General features: G+C 38.9%; 1 pseudogene; it reads left to right on the top strand.

The window, feature by feature from the left end:
• Nucleotides 1-10,936: 10,936 nt before the first annotated feature.
• LOC136334989 (T-complex protein 1 subunit zeta-like) lies at nucleotides 10,937-15,209 on the top strand (annotated as a pseudogene).
• The last annotated feature ends 612 nt before the right edge of the window (nucleotides 15,210-15,821 follow it).

The following is a 15,821-nucleotide window of genomic DNA, read 5'->3' as shown; positions in this document are numbered from 1 at the left end:
ATACAGCTGACTTTTGAACAACACAGGAATTAGAGGTACTGATACCCCCTTCCTTGCAGTAGAAAATTCACATCTTACTTTTGACTCCCCCAAAATTTAACAGTGGGCTTTTGGGAGCCTATTCTCGCTGGGGAGTATTTTCAGGACCCCCCCCCCGATATAAAAATCTGTGGATGTTCAATTTTCATATAAAATGGCATAGAACAATGCATACATGTGGCCCTCTGCATCACAGATTCCCAACCTCAAACTGAAAATATTCTTTTCCATCAGCAGTTGGTTGAACCCACAGATGTGAAACCTATGGATATGGAAGGCCGACTGTATTTACTGAAAAAAAAAAAAATCTGCATATGAGTGGACCAGCACAGTTTAAACTCGTGTTGCTTGAGAGTCAGTTGTACTGTATATTCCATATATTGTAAGAAAACTGAACTCATAGAAACAGAGATCAGAGTGGTGGTTGCCAGGGGCAGAGGTGGGGAGAATGGGTGAAGGTGGTCCAAGGATGCGATCTTCTAGTTATAAGATGAATTAAGTCTTGGGGAAGTAATGTACAGCATGGTGACTAAAGCTAAAAATACTATATTGTATATTTTAAAGTTGCTAAGAGTGTGGCTCTTAAAATCCTCATTATCAGAAAAAGTATATAATTTTCTGAGGTGATGGGTGTTAATTAAACCTGTGACTATTTTGCCATATATTTATATATCAAATCATTAGTTGTACACCTTAACCTAGTCCAATCTTATTTGTCAATTATATCTCGATAATACTGGAAAATAAATAAATCAATGCAATTTTAAAACAAAGAACTTATGTTCAGCAAAGGACAGCATGAACAAAATTAATAGGCATATGATATAAAAGAAGATATATGTAGAAACTAAAACAGACAAGGGATTAATATTGAGAATATATACAAATTTCTTATAAATCATCAGGAAAAAAACAATAGCCCTAATGGGAAAATGGTCATTCGATATGAACAACTAAATGACAGAAAAGGAAATCCAAAAGGCAAATAAGCATGTCAAAAGTCTCCATGTTGGCCTGACCCGTGGTGGTGCAGTGGATAGAGCGTAGATCTAGAATGCTGAGGTCACTGGTTTGAAACCCTGGGCTTGCCTGGTCTAGGCACATATGGGAGTTAATGCTTTCTGCCCCCCCTTCTCTCTCTTTCTCCTCTCTCAAATGAATAAATAAAACCTTTAAAAAATACTTAAAAAAAAAAAGCCTTAACGTCATTAGCTATTAGGAAAATGCAGATTAAATGAACTAACATTTTATAACTGTAAGACTGGAAAATTGGATAATGCAAAAAAGAAGTAAAGATTAGGAAAATTAGGAATTATGCAGAGCAGCCATTCTAGGGAGAAATCTGCCAAAAGAGGGTCATGTTAATCATAGGCATGCTGTGTGACATGACATATCTGCCTCTGAGTGTACTGCCCCCAAGGAAATTCACCTACAAGTACCTATATGAGTTGTTCATGAAACCATTATTTGTGTGCATGTAAGGGCTGGAGAGAGTTGAAGGTGATCTGGGTACACATCGCTAGGGAAGTGAATAGGTAAAATAAGGTAGCTTCACAGGATGGAGTTCTATGCAGCAGGTAGCAAGAACTGTCTAGATATACATGTAAGCACTTTAAAGGTATCCAAAACACAGGACTGAGACTCAGAGAAGAGTTATAAATGATATTATACAATAACAATTTATAGAAATTAAAATACATGCAAAAACCTATGGTACAAAAACACATACAAATGAAGATTCACATCAAACAAATTAGCATGATTGCCCCTGGGCGGGGGGGGGGGGGGGGGGAGGAGAGGGGGAAGGAGGACAAAGGAAAGAAGGAAGCGTGTTCCAGGATCCAAATACTCAATGTTGTAAATACACCTATTCTTTCCAAATTCGTTTATAGAGTCGATAAAATTCTAATATAAATTCCTGTAGGGTTCTTAGTGAAACCTGACAACTTGATTCTAAAATTTATGGAGAAGCACAAAAGGTTAAGAATAGTGACTATCTTTTTAGAGAAGAATAACAAGGGAAGGAGACTACAAAAATCATGACTTATAGTTAGGAACGTGATCTTGGCCTGTGTAGAAAATAGACTCATGGACTAGAATATAGAACCTAGAGTAAAATATAATCTAGAACCTCACGTTTATGGAAATCTGGCATGTGACAGAAGGGGTGGGGGAACATAGACTGTGCAATGAATAGTAATGAAATGAGGCACTTGATTGTCTATTTGGGGGAAAAAAAGAATTCCTTATATAAAACCCAGTGACAGATGCATTAAAGACTTCAGTGTGAAAACAAAACTTTAAAAATTTTAGGAGACAAAATAGAGTATTTTTATACTCTTGATATCAGGCATAATTCCTTAAATAAGATAAAAAAAATAACTAAATCCAAAATATATTGGTAATTTGACTGCATTAAAAGGAAAAACTTCTATTATCAAAGGGCTTCAAAAAGAAGTTAAAATGGCATTTATTACATGAAAAAACAACCAAGTTTTAGTATCTGGTATATAGTTTTGTTTTTTTTTAAAGATTTTTTTTAAAAAATATTTTATTTATTGATTTTTTAGAGAGAGAGGAGTGAGAGAGAGAGAGACAGAGAGAGAAGGGGGAGGAGCAGGAAGCATCAACTCCCATATGTGCCTTGACCAGGCAAGCCCAAAGTTTCAAACCAGCAACCTCAGTGTTCCAGGTCGACGCTTTATCCCACTGCGCCACCACAGGTCAGGCATATAGTTGTTTTTTTAAAGTGTTAAATACCAACAAGTAGAAGACAAAACCCAGAGGAAAAACAGCCAAAATATATAAATTCAGAAAAGGAAGTATGAATGGCCAATAAACATGCAAAAGATGTTTGGGCTTGTTAGTATTTGGAACAGTACAAATAAAAATCCTAAAAATGTCATATTTCATATCCATCAGATTGGCAAACATTCTAGTCTGGCAACACCAAATGTTGGCAAGGATGTAGGACAGCCTGATCTTTCATATAGTGCTGGTGAGAATGTACATTTGTACAACCACTTTGCAAAGCAATTTGGTTTCAAGCAGTAAAACTGATGGTAGACCTAGGCCACAACTCTGCTCTTTCACACATATTTTGTGCCCTAGAAAATCTTGTGCATGTGGACACCAGGAGGCAGGCAGCAGAATATTTACAGAAGCACTGCTCATGTTAGCAAGAGCAGTTAGAAAGAGCTCAATGTCTATAAAACAATAGAATGGGTAATAAATTGGAATGCAGTCATAGCATCAAATTCTCTACAGTGGTAAAAATGAACTATATCCATTCATTCATACTCCATTCGGCTACATTCATAATATATACAACATAGATTAGCATGGATGAATCTCGAAATCATATGGAGAGGAAACAGTAAGTTGCAGACAACTACATTAAGTATTCTATTTCTATAACTTCTAAAAACATATAAATATAGCAACGCTTGCTCAGGGATACGTCTATAGCAAAGTACAACGAAGTGAAAGTTATAAACATTAAAAAAGAAAGGAGAAGAATTGAACTGGGGGTGTGTCAAAGGTATGAAGAATCTCTCTTTTTCTTACTTTTATTTCTTAAGCTGCACACTTTGTACATGGGTGCTCAATTATTTTTCTTTTTGCTATATACTTACACATACATATATAGGCACACACAAAAACATATATGTAAATATATTCATTCACATATTTATGTTCCTATTATATTCATTTTTTAAATTTTTTTTATCTTTTAATTATAGTTGGCATACCAATTCACTCTTTTGTATGTTTGTAATATTTCCTAGTAAAACTACAAAGAAGGAAAGAAGAGAGTGAAACTTCTACTTAGCATAGCTTTCTAGTATAAACTACGACACTATTAGTATAAGCACAGGCACTATTTCTTTCCTAAGGCTGGAATTCAGGTTACCCTGTGGCTTTATGCAAAAATAATTCCAAAAATCCTGTAGTTGAGCATATACACATTTATGCAGGTACACATACACATATTGCAGCCACAGTTGTCACTTTTGAGACTAGCAAATCAGCAGGCTTCCATCACAGATGGAAGGGAGACCACAGGGAACAAAGCCAGCCAAAATGCTGAACCATCTACATTTCCTTCTAGACCTGCAGGAGGAGAGGGCTCAGGCGCTGGGAGGGTGAACTTGGCAGAGCCCAGAGGGTTTTCACGTGGGAGGGAGCTGTGTGAAGAGCCCTCAGGAATGCTGGCCTGTGGGGAGGCTTATGTGGAGCTGGCCTTCAGAGAGCAGTATTAGGCACGTCAACTGCGCTCACCATTCTGAGATTCCTTCTTCCCTTTGACGCTGCTAAAAATGGAATTTGCTGCAAACAGTATGTGACTTCGTATGGTAATTTGCATAAAGCTTGTTAAGTGTAACATTTAGCCAGAAACATGGTATGGTCTGGGATCAAAATATTATTTTTAAGATGAAATGGAGTAGCATTTTGGCAAGCCAGCGCAACTTCGGCAGATTGTCCAACCCTTCAAAAATCTGGCTTTTTTCCCAGGACACCTCTCCAAACCCTTGGACAGGCTAAGCAGGACTCTGCAGAAGCTTGCCGTGCCAGAGGTAAAAACACATCACCTGCTCTAGGTAGTGCCGGGGACTATCTCTTACTAACAGGACCCTGTCAGCCCTAGAGCAGGAAAATCCAGTGAAATCCAGGAGAACTGGGTAGATTTTTAGAGTAAGTCTACCTTGTGAAGTCACCATGTTCTTTCTATAGCTTTTTTTTCCTTGTGAATTGAGACCACGTGGTAAGAAAATGAGTTGCACTTAGGCCTTTTACTAAGACATAGTTTCAACCTAGTTTGTCTGCCTTTGGCACATAGCCAAATCTACCTCTGTTAACAAATACACTTAATGTTCGATGTTTTGAATTAGAGGCACTAGAAAACCTAGAAGTCTAAACCATCAGCTGTAATAAATTTGTATTAATTCCAAGGACTGGGAGGTGTTTAAAGAAAAAAGCACTTTTGGGGTTTTTTTCCTAGGCATTCATATATGTCATCGAAAATAATAAAATCATAACTCATTATGGTTTATTCTGTCACAATGAATGCTGGCCTCTAGGGACATACCATAGTGCGTCTCCCGAATGGAATTAGCTTGAGTAAGGGCTGTATTTAATATAAACTTGGTAAACGTTTAATATGACCTGGATCTCAACTTGGTTTTTTGGTGTCTTCATCTATTTGGGCTGCTATAACAAACTATCATTAGACTGGGTAGCTTATTAACAAACAACACAAGTATATTTCTCATAGTTCTGAAAGATAGAAGTCCAAGATCAGGTTGCAGCATGGTTGGGTGAAGGTCCTCTTCTGAGTCACAGACCTATAATTTGTTGTATCCTCACTGTGGGGAAAACAGCTGTTTTAGGCCTGCTTGCTAGTTTCCCAGCTGCAAGCACTTTGCATGGTTAGTGAATGAGCATGTGGCAGAAAATCACATGTGTGTCTCTATGAAAAGCTATGGGTGCTTTCCCTGGGCAATTCTCCCAGATCACTCTCCTGACACGGTGAGCTGCAGTTCCCTGATTCCCTCAGCCGCCACCATGAGGGACGTTTGTTGATCCCTTGCCCTCCACTGCGAAAAACGGTTTTCCTTTGTTTATTTGCTCACCTGTCTTGGTGAGCCTCCAATAAATGGGAATGGTCGGATGCTTTCCGGCTCTGTAGTTTCTCTACTGTCTGCCCAAATCCAATGTGAACTTGCCTGGCCTCAACCATCAGCATTACACTCACATGGTAAAGGAGGGGCAAGCTAGCACTCTGGAGCCTCTTCTATAAGAACATTAACCCCATTCATGAGATCCACACTCTCCTAACCTCCCTAAAGGCTCCACCTTTAATCAATCACTTTGGGCATCTTGATTAAGGGGGACACAAATGTTTTGACCATAGCACTTGGGTTACTCTCCAAACCTCTTAATTGCTTCCCCTAGATGCTTAGTACAAATTAGAGAAAACTTTCAAAGTAAAGAAAAGGATAGATTAAAATGTGGAATATAAAAAGAAAGGGAAGCGTCATGGCCAGATAGCTCAGTTTGTTAGAGCATCATCCGGATACGCAAAGGTTGCCAGTTTGATCCCCATTCAGGGTAAGTGCAGGAACAGATCGATGTCTCTCTCTCTTTCTCTCTCTCTCTCTCTCTTCCTCTCTCTGTAAAATCAACACATAAAGTTAAAGAAAAAAAGAAAGGAAGGAGAAAGTAAGTAAGGAAGAAGAACAGGGAGAAAGAGAAGATGCAGGTGAAGAAGAGGGTATAGAAGAAGAAACGGAGCTGAGAGGAGCAGGACAGGAGAAAGCAGAGCTGACGGCTCCACGTAGCACCTTGCACAGAGTACGGACCTGCTGGCCCCAGAGGCTCCCAGCAACTCCGTCTCCTCCCTTTGGTGGAAGCATCAGATCAAGGGTTTCACTGCAAATTCTTTTTACTTTTTTGTTCCCTAAAAGAAAGCCTCTATTAGATTAACAATTAATTTGAGCATGGAGCCTGTGAAGCGTAATTAAGGTGAGACAGGGGAAAGATGCGCTGTGTCCTGAGCCCATGTGCTCTTGCTTGACCTTTTGACCTTTCAGCAACGCTCATAGTGGCATAAAATGAACAGCTGTCAACCGAGATTTGCAGGACCAAAATTTCATCTGAAAGGTGTATGATGCTTGTTTTCCCTACTGAGTGTTGTTAATTTAACTTAAACACACACACACACACACAAAGTGCTTGAATTTAAGATTTTTCAAGTAACTAAACAGAGGCATGTTATAACCTTTTATCTTCCCATAGCACAATAATTACCTGAGTTTTCAGGCCAGTGGTGACATCCCTTAGTGGTTTCTGTAAGAGGACCATTCCTCCACAGAATCACTGGCTCGTTGGCTTCAGTGCCCCGTCTTTTCTTTGTGTCAGCAGCCCTGAATGACAATGTCACTCTTCCTTTCTTACAGTTCTGAGGACAGGCAGATAGGGAGTTTATTATTTATTTGCTCAACAAAAAGAAGAGCTCATTTCAAAAGCACACAGTCTAGAGGAGCTGGGCTGTACCAGCTAAATCCTACTTTTGTATTTGAGGAGCTTTATTGGGGATTTGCATATTCAGTAAGGAAAATTGACAGATACTTAGTCTGTTCCGTGTTATTATTTCACATCCTATCAATGCCTCTCTTTTATCCAGTTTGAGCCCCTAGAAAATTCCTCCTGATTTTTATAATTTTGTCATTCCCAAAAGAATACATCCTTAGCAATTTCACCAGAATGAAATGATGAGAGATAGGTGATATCCTTCATATCTGATGTTGGAAAGGAGAAACAGTTCATAGTTCCATAGCTAATAATCTAACATTTACTTAATAGTAGATTATTAGAATATTCTGAGATTATTATGTAAAGAAGATAAGAAAGGGTTATATGAAGTATATCGTGTTATGTTTCATTTACTTTGTGCCACTCACTGTACCACACACCTTTTACACATTATATCTTTCCCTCGAACCCAAGAGGTAAGCATCACTATCACCATTTTACAGGTGAATAATCTGATACTTAAAGAAGTTAAGTGATTTGCCCATGTGATTAGCTAGTAAGTGGAAGAGAAAGGGTTCAAACCCTGGCTGACGGGCTCTACAACGACATTCCTTATCGTCAGGAGGCAAAGGACGGAGGCTGGGGCGGGGGGGGGGGGGGGGGGGGGGGGGCTGGGGGGGGCGGGGGAGGGAGGAGCCAGGCGCCTCGAGGACCATAGATGATAGGACATACTTTATTAGCAGCGACAGCCTGGTGCAGTGTGCTGGCGTTTTAGAGTGAAATCACACGATAGTGGCACCCAGCCATGATTACAAAACGTGGAGGCAACATTATGAGTTACGTAAGGTGGGTGTGCATGCGTACCGTTCCCGGCCTGTTTCCCTTAGTCATGCACGGCTGGATCTGACATAGGGGACCTGTCCACACTGACTCCATCTTGTGCAGGCGGTTTACCAGTTCTGGGGAGACCAGCTTCCCCACATTTATCTCTGCCTAACCCATGTCCTGAATTAGACTAGGTTCAAATCCTGGCTCAGCCATGCTGTATGTATCTATATATTATTGATATGACCACGAGCTGATCATTCAAGCTCTGCACTCAGTTCCTTCATCATAAAATGCAAATAATAACAGGAGCTACCATCATAGAGCTATTACAAGAATTAAATGAATTGACAAGAAGTGAAGTGCCTAGAACAATGCATTTTAACCATGCACACGGTAAGCTCCCATGAATATTTATTAATTTATGAATAAAAATGTTTGTAATTAATAGAATTATCCTTCATTGTATGGCATTTGTTACTTTATCCTGGTTCTAACAAATCTATTGTACATGTACCTTTTATGGAAAGCCTACTCAAATCTGTTTTGGAAGCAAAATGGGTATAAGTAACAAATGCTTGAATTAATTCCATTGTTTGCTGCACTGAAGAGCCTGTTACAGAAATGTTTCAACTGTCCCCTTATGGGTGACCTGAGCAGGAACTATCCATCTACATGAGAACACCATCTGGTGACACAGAGATGGTGCCCTCACAGCATTTCATCACCAGGAAGACAGGCAACAGATGATTAGAGAAAATAAAATTTTAGTTGGAAACTATTTGGGAATGGTTCTACGTTCCCATATGCGCAAAGCCTGACTGGAACTGCGGAGATCTTCCTTTCTTGGTTTTTTTTTCAAGGTCTTGAAAAAAGCTCTAAAAAATCACCCCAAGCCATCTGGCCTATTTTCTCATAATTGTGACTTCTACAAGTAAACATAGTCAGAGAATATATTTGGAATAAAAGAAATGAATAAAATTCTTGTAACTTTATGGGGTTGCCCTAAGTCTCAGTCACTTATTTATTCATTTTTTTTGTATTCTCCCCATCATTAATTCTGAAACATTCATTACATACAAAGAAGTATGATGGCCTGAAAATTTCAAAGATGAATATCTTACTAGCGACCGTTTATTTATCTCTTATTTAGCACACTATGAGGAACAAAAAGCCCTACTCCAAAGAACTCAGCCAAATGAGAAAGGTATTGGTTATAAATAAAACATCCACTGCTAGATCCCAGCCTTCAGCAGGGCTTGATCCGGGGCCTCAAGTGATATTCCTCTCTCTCTCTCTCTCTCTGCTTCTTAGTTCTGCTTCCCTCTGTGATGGTCCTAGACTTGAAGATTTCCAGGATACCCCCTTATAGCTTCAAGACTGTGGCAGGGAGGGCAGTTCTCTTTGGTAGTTCCTCCAGCAAAGTCTCAAAATTTGCTCTTACTTGGTGCGTTTGGCCTGCTCAAATCACATACCCATCGGTGACTGCCTAGACCTGGAGCATTTGTCCTTCACTAGTGTCTGAAATAAAAAAGTCATGGATTGTGAGATGGAAAAGGATGGTGCCCAGAGGCAAAACAAGGTATTGTAACTAGAAAAAAAGAATGCAGAGTTAATAAATTAAATGTCCATCATCATTGGATGGCATAGAAAGCTCTCCAAATCTATTCTCTTATTTTTAGTTGGGCTCAAGGCCACATAGATAAAGAAATTAGCTCCAACTTCCCTCAAAGCTAGGTTAGTTATAGAACTAGGTTATTGGATGTAAGCAGAAGGGTGCAACACGGTTTTCAGGTATCTGTTTGAAAGTCAGCAGGTGCTTGCTTTCTGCACCTTTCATCTTCGCCCCTTCTTCCTATTACCTGGCTGTGTTCTGAACCAGAGGCAGATGGTCATGCCCTAGGACCAACTAGAAGAAGCCAAGAAATGCCAAGGCCAGAATTCAAGCAGAGATTGGTTTGATATGAAGTCTACTGTTTTTCCATGGAGCCATTTTATCAAGGACTTGTACACAAAGAGTTTACTCAGTAACAGGTATAAGACAAGTATGTAATAAGACAAGTGTGTATAAGGAGGCATCAGAATGGAGTCTGAGCAAGTTCACAGCTCAGTTTTAACTTTGTGGACTTCTGGTGAGAAGCTTCCCTACTTACTAGGTGTAACTATGGGCAAGTAAAGAAACCTTTTTAAGTCTCACTATGTAAAGTAAGTAATGATATTGCAAAGATGTACTGAAATAATCAATGTAAAGTGACTAGAGCAGTTCCTGGCACAAAAATAATAGCCATTCTCTACTTTCATCTCCTCTTCTTTCTCCTCCAAGTTAGAATGTGATAAGAGAGAAGTTAGTCTGAGCTTAATCTTAAGACGAAATGCCAGCTTTGGGGGATATTAATGTCCTATTCCTACAAATTCTGGGAGTAGGTCTAGAAATCTGTACATTACATAATAACTTCATTGATTCTTCCTCAGATGAACCAAGGACTACATTTCAATAAATAATTGGTTGGGAGAATATTGGAGAATAGGTAGAAGGAAGGAAGGAAGAAATGAAGAAGAAAGGAAAAAGAAAAATATTGGATGAAGGTAAATATTGGGAAAACTCTAAATGCAGAGCTATAAAATTTGTACTCCATAGTTAATGGAGACATTTCATGTTTTTGAACGAAGTTTTTAATTCAGTTATTGATTTAGAAAAGGTAATCTGATAATTGAATGTTGAAAGACTTGAAAGAAAATAACTGAATTAGGCATATTTCAATTCTAGCCTTGGCATTTCTCATGTGTATACTGTTGTTACAAAGCTAGGTAACAGGAAGAACTAATAGAAAGTTTTTTTAAAAAATGGTGTTTGAGAAATGAAGGATGAGAAACTTGGGTTTGGATATGTTCTATTGAAGAGGCAACCAGGACATGTAGAGGCCAGTGAAAAGGAAGATCTATAGTTATTTGAAGAGAAGTCAATAAAATTTTATGTTGCTGAACCAGCTTTAAGCATTCTTCATGGTAGGTCTCTTCCTCTCCTGCTGGCTCAGCTATGGTGGCCATGAAGACCCTGAACTCCAAAGCCAAGGTGGCCCAAGCTCAGGCAGCATTGGCAGCCAATGTCAGCACAGGTAGAGGGATATAGGACATGCTGAGGACCAACTTGTGGTCTACAGGCACCATGAAGATGTTTGTTTCTGGTGCCAGAGATATCAAGCTTACCAAAGATGGCAATGTGCTTCCCCATGAAATACAAATTCAACACCCAACAGCCTCCTTAATAGCCAAAAAAGCAACAGCTCAGGATGGCATAACTGGTGATGGTATCAGCTCCAATGTCCATATCATTAGATAATAATAACAGAAGGATTTGAAGCTACAAAGGAAATGACACTTCAGTTTTTGGGACAAGTCAAAGTAAACAAAGAACAGACAGGAAAATACTCACAGATGTGGCCAGAACATCTCTGAGTATTCAAGTTCATGCTGAACTTGCTGCTGTCTTAACAGAGGCTGTAGTTGACTCTGTTTAGGCCATTACAAAACAAGATAAACCTATTGACCTCTTCATGGTTGATATCATGGAAATGAAGCATTAATCTGAACAGATACAAGCTTAATCTGAGGTCTTGTTTTGGACCATGGGACATGGCATCCTGGTATGAAAGAAAAAAAAAAAGAGTAAAATGTATACATTCTCACATGCAATTTGTCATTAGAATGTGAAAAAACAAAAGTGAATTCTGACCTTTGTGTGTGTGTGTGTGTGTGTGTGTGTGTGTGTGTGTATACACAGAAAAGAAAAACTAGGAAAAGATGAAATAAAATTAATTAAAGATAGAGTTAAAAAATAACAGAACTGAAAAAAGAAGTCTGTGGTGATTTAGATAAAAGATTTGTTGTTATTAACCAAAAGGGATTTGACCCATTTTCCTTAGATGCTATTGCAAAAAAGTCATAGTACCTCTGTATAGAGATAAAAGGAGAAATATGGAAAGGCTGACTCTTACACATGGTGGAGTAGCTCTAAATTATTTTGATGACCTGAATTCTGATTGTTTGGGACATGCAGGACTTGTCTATGAGTATATGGTGGGAGGAGAGAAGTTCTTTTTTATTGAGAAATGTAACAATCATCACTCTGTCACATTATACTGGGGAACAATTTTTTTAAATTTCCTGTTGCATGAGGTTTTAGAACCTTTTCTATATATTTCTGCATCGCTGATTCCAAATCTGAAATATGTTTTTTGGAGCATGCTCTAGTTTTTATGCAATTTTAATTTCTTTTTGTTACAGTTAATGGCATGCACTGGTTTTTAAATTGGAGTTAAAGGGCAACGACTCTTGGATTGAACATAACCACAAGACAATTAATGTTTTACAAACATCACTTTTACATAATTGTAGTTGTTTTTAAATGTAAAAAATTATTATCTGATAAAAACACCCTCTTATTTTGTTTTAAGATTGAATCATGGCTTCTTTGAGTAGGCATAAATGTAAGAATAGTCCTGACACCTTCTGTTATATATATGTGGTTACACACTTCAACGTCAAAGGCCCAATATTTCATCATTTGTGACACGTGCGTATATTTCCTATTTTCAAGTTCCCCTTGGTGATCAAGACAAGAATTAGGCTCCTCATATATTATGTCATAATTATGAGGAAATGCTTCATGACTAGACAAAAGAAAAATGCAAAGGAATGCCTTTTGGTATTCCCATGGTTTGGCGTAAACCTAAGGACCACAGCAGTGACTGTTATTTCTGTCTGATCCATACAAAGGGCATCGGCAAGAAAAAATGGCATATGATCGCATATGCTAATATTCCTTCAGCAATACAACCTATCCCACACTCTGAGACACTCCTGGTTCCAATTTTCAATGGTTTTATTTTTTTCTAAGGATGAAGAAAGTGAACATGGTGATTAAGTGTATTTTGATAAGATGCATGAAGAAATGGTTGTAGAATCTGAAGGGTTTTCTTCTGATACCAAGCAGTCATTAACCCTCATTAGTTTAGCCAACCCGAATTGAATTACTTAGTAAGAGATTTGGGCCTATCAAAGAAAGCAGCTGAGTTATTAGTGTCCAGGCTTCAAGAAAAGAATGTACTTCACTGGTCAGCTAAAGTATTCCATTTCAGGAAGCGTGAACAAATTTTTGTGGACTTTTATTCCGAAGACAAACACTTTGTTTACTGTCATGATATCAGCAGTCTTCTCAGCCAGCTAGGTGTTACCACTTACAGTCCAACAGAATGGTGGCTATTTCTTGCCAGCTCTAAACAGAGTCTGAAATGTGTTCTCCTACACAATGATAATGTTTATGCAGCGGTTCCAATTGGTTATTCAACTCATCTTCTAGAAGATTATAATGACATAAAAATTGTCCTCAACTTTCTAAAGTATGAGGAGTGTAACTGGATCATTTGTGTGGATCTGAAAATGGTAAATTTCCTGCTAGGACAACAGAGAGGTTTTATGAAGTATCCTTGCTTTCTGTGTTTATGGGACAGCTGAGCTTGGGAGAAACACTGGACACAGAAGGAGTGGCCAAAACATGAAGCTCTGGAAGTAGGGATGCAAAATATTGTGAATGAACCTGTAGTTAATCGAGACAGGATCATTTTTCCCCCACTTTATATCAAACTTGGCTTAATGAAGCAGTTTGTTCAGGCTTTGAAAGTGAATGCTTTGGCCCTGGCCGGTTGGCTCAGCGGTGGAGCGTCGGCCTGGTGTGCGGGGGACCCGGGTTCGATTCCCGGCCAGGGCACATAGGAGAGGCGCCCATTTGCTTCTCCGCCCCACCCCTCCTTCCTCTCTGTCTCTCTCTTCCCTTCCCGCAGCGAAGGCTCCATTGGAGCAGGGATGGCCCGGGCGCTGGGGATGGCTCCTTGGCCACTGCCCCAGGCGCTGGAGTGGCTCTGGTCGCGGTGGGGTGACGCCCCGGAGGGGCAGAGCATCACCTCCTGGTGGGCAGAGTGTTGCCCCTGGTGGGCTTGCTGGGTGGATCTTGGTCGGGCGCATGCGGGAGTCTGTCTGACTGTCTCTCCCCGTTTCCAGCTTCGGAAAAATACAAAAAAAAAAAGAAAAAAAAGAAAGTGAATGCTTTCAACATAGTATTTCTGCTTTTTCTGCCTTGTCTTTCAAGAAGATAAAAGCAGGTATATTTATTTGATGGACCTCAAATTCAAACCCTCATATGTGAGAAAGAATTTGCCAGGAAGATGAATAAGGAGGAGAAAGCAGCATGGCAGTCTTTTGTGGCAGTTACAAAGATCTTCCTTGGCAACAAAAAAGCAGAAAACTATGAACTTTTGGCTTAAAGGATGCTGTTGGCTTTTCATGACATTGGATGTAACATGAGCGTTAAGATTCACTTTCTGAACAGTCACCTTTATACGTTTCCTGAAAATCTTGGAGCTGTTAGTGATGAGCAGACTACTGATGGAGCATCAAATGAGATTGTCCTCAATAAGTACACAAACGCCAGAGCTACAAACACAAATTTTTGCCTGAATTGAATTTAAATAAGTTTTGCGCAAATTTTATGATTAAAATAAGTGTTTTAATATGTTCTGTTTTGAAATTGTATACAAATTCTGATGTAACCATATCTTTTAGTGTATTAGTGTATTTACTACATTATATAAATTATTATATTTTCACAAATTGATGCCCAAGAAGACATTCTACTTCATTATGTTAAACTAAATTTTGAAAATTTTACAATAAGATGAAAACTAAAATCTTGAATTGCAGAAAAACTATAGCCACAGAGAAAAATTAATGTCAGATTTGATATCAGCACACTTGAATTAGGTAAGAACAAGTGTTTTTGTGGATGCAACAAAAATTTTGTTCCCCAGTGTTATAAGTCAACGGACCAAATTGCACACATCAAATTAAAGCTGCAATAAGAGATGGCTTGATGATGGTTGTGCTGGTGCAGTGGAAGTGGCAATGGCATAAGCCCCAATTAAATATAAGCCCAGTGCAAAGTACAGGGCCCAACTTAGAGTTCAAGCATTTGCTGATGCGTTGCTCACTATTCCTAAGGTTCTTACTCAGAATTCTGGTTTTCATCTTCAAGAAACACTAGTTAAAGGTCAATCAGAACATTTGGAATCAGGTCAACTTGTGGGTATGAACTTGAACATAGGTGAGCCAATGGTAGCCGCAGAAATAGGCATATGAAACAACTGTTGTGTAATGAAACTGCTTCTTCACTCCTGCACTGTGACTGCCCCCAACACTCCCCTGGTTGGTGAGATCAAGTGACCTAGAGAGTCTTCTCTAAAAGGCTGAATTGAAGCTTCCCTTTTCTCATCTGAATCATGAATACTCTACAGAGTGATCCTAAGAATACAGCTGTGGAATTTTTATGCTAGCTTCAAATGATTTTCAAAGGAATTTTCTTTTTCCATATGAAGAAAGGAGAGAACTCTGACACCTCTTCATGTTCCCAAGTTTGAAATTACAATTGCAGTATTTTTTTAATTGCCTTTAATGTAGACATATAAAGCAGGCCATTTTCACCTGACACAGGATATTTTGCTTTAGCTTCCATGATATAAAAGTACATGTTGGAAAAGTATATGTTATCTGCTTTATTAAATATCTTTTGAAAAACAAAATATTAAAAATTTCATGTCATTCCCCAAATTTTGGAATTAAAAGAAAATAACACCAGCAACAACAATAATAATTTAGGTGAAACTGATAATGCTCATTTCTATTTAACTCATTCAACCGCCTTGGGGTCATATAGGTTCAAACTGTCATCACTATCAGTTAGCAAGTAACTGAGCTGCCTTCAAGCAGTTGAAGAGCAAAGCAAAGCAGAATGTGTGTAACCCAATCTCACCAGTGGAGCCAACCCACAGAGTGCATACATTTGCCTATAGCTGAGGCTGCATGCCCAAGCC

Source organism: Saccopteryx bilineata, chromosome 4 (assembly GCF_036850765.1).
Source record: "Saccopteryx bilineata isolate mSacBil1 chromosome 4, mSacBil1_pri_phased_curated, whole genome shotgun sequence".
Classification (NCBI taxonomy): domain Eukaryota; kingdom Metazoa; phylum Chordata; class Mammalia; order Chiroptera; family Emballonuridae; genus Saccopteryx; species Saccopteryx bilineata.
This window is presented reverse-complemented; position numbering and strand designations above follow the sequence as displayed.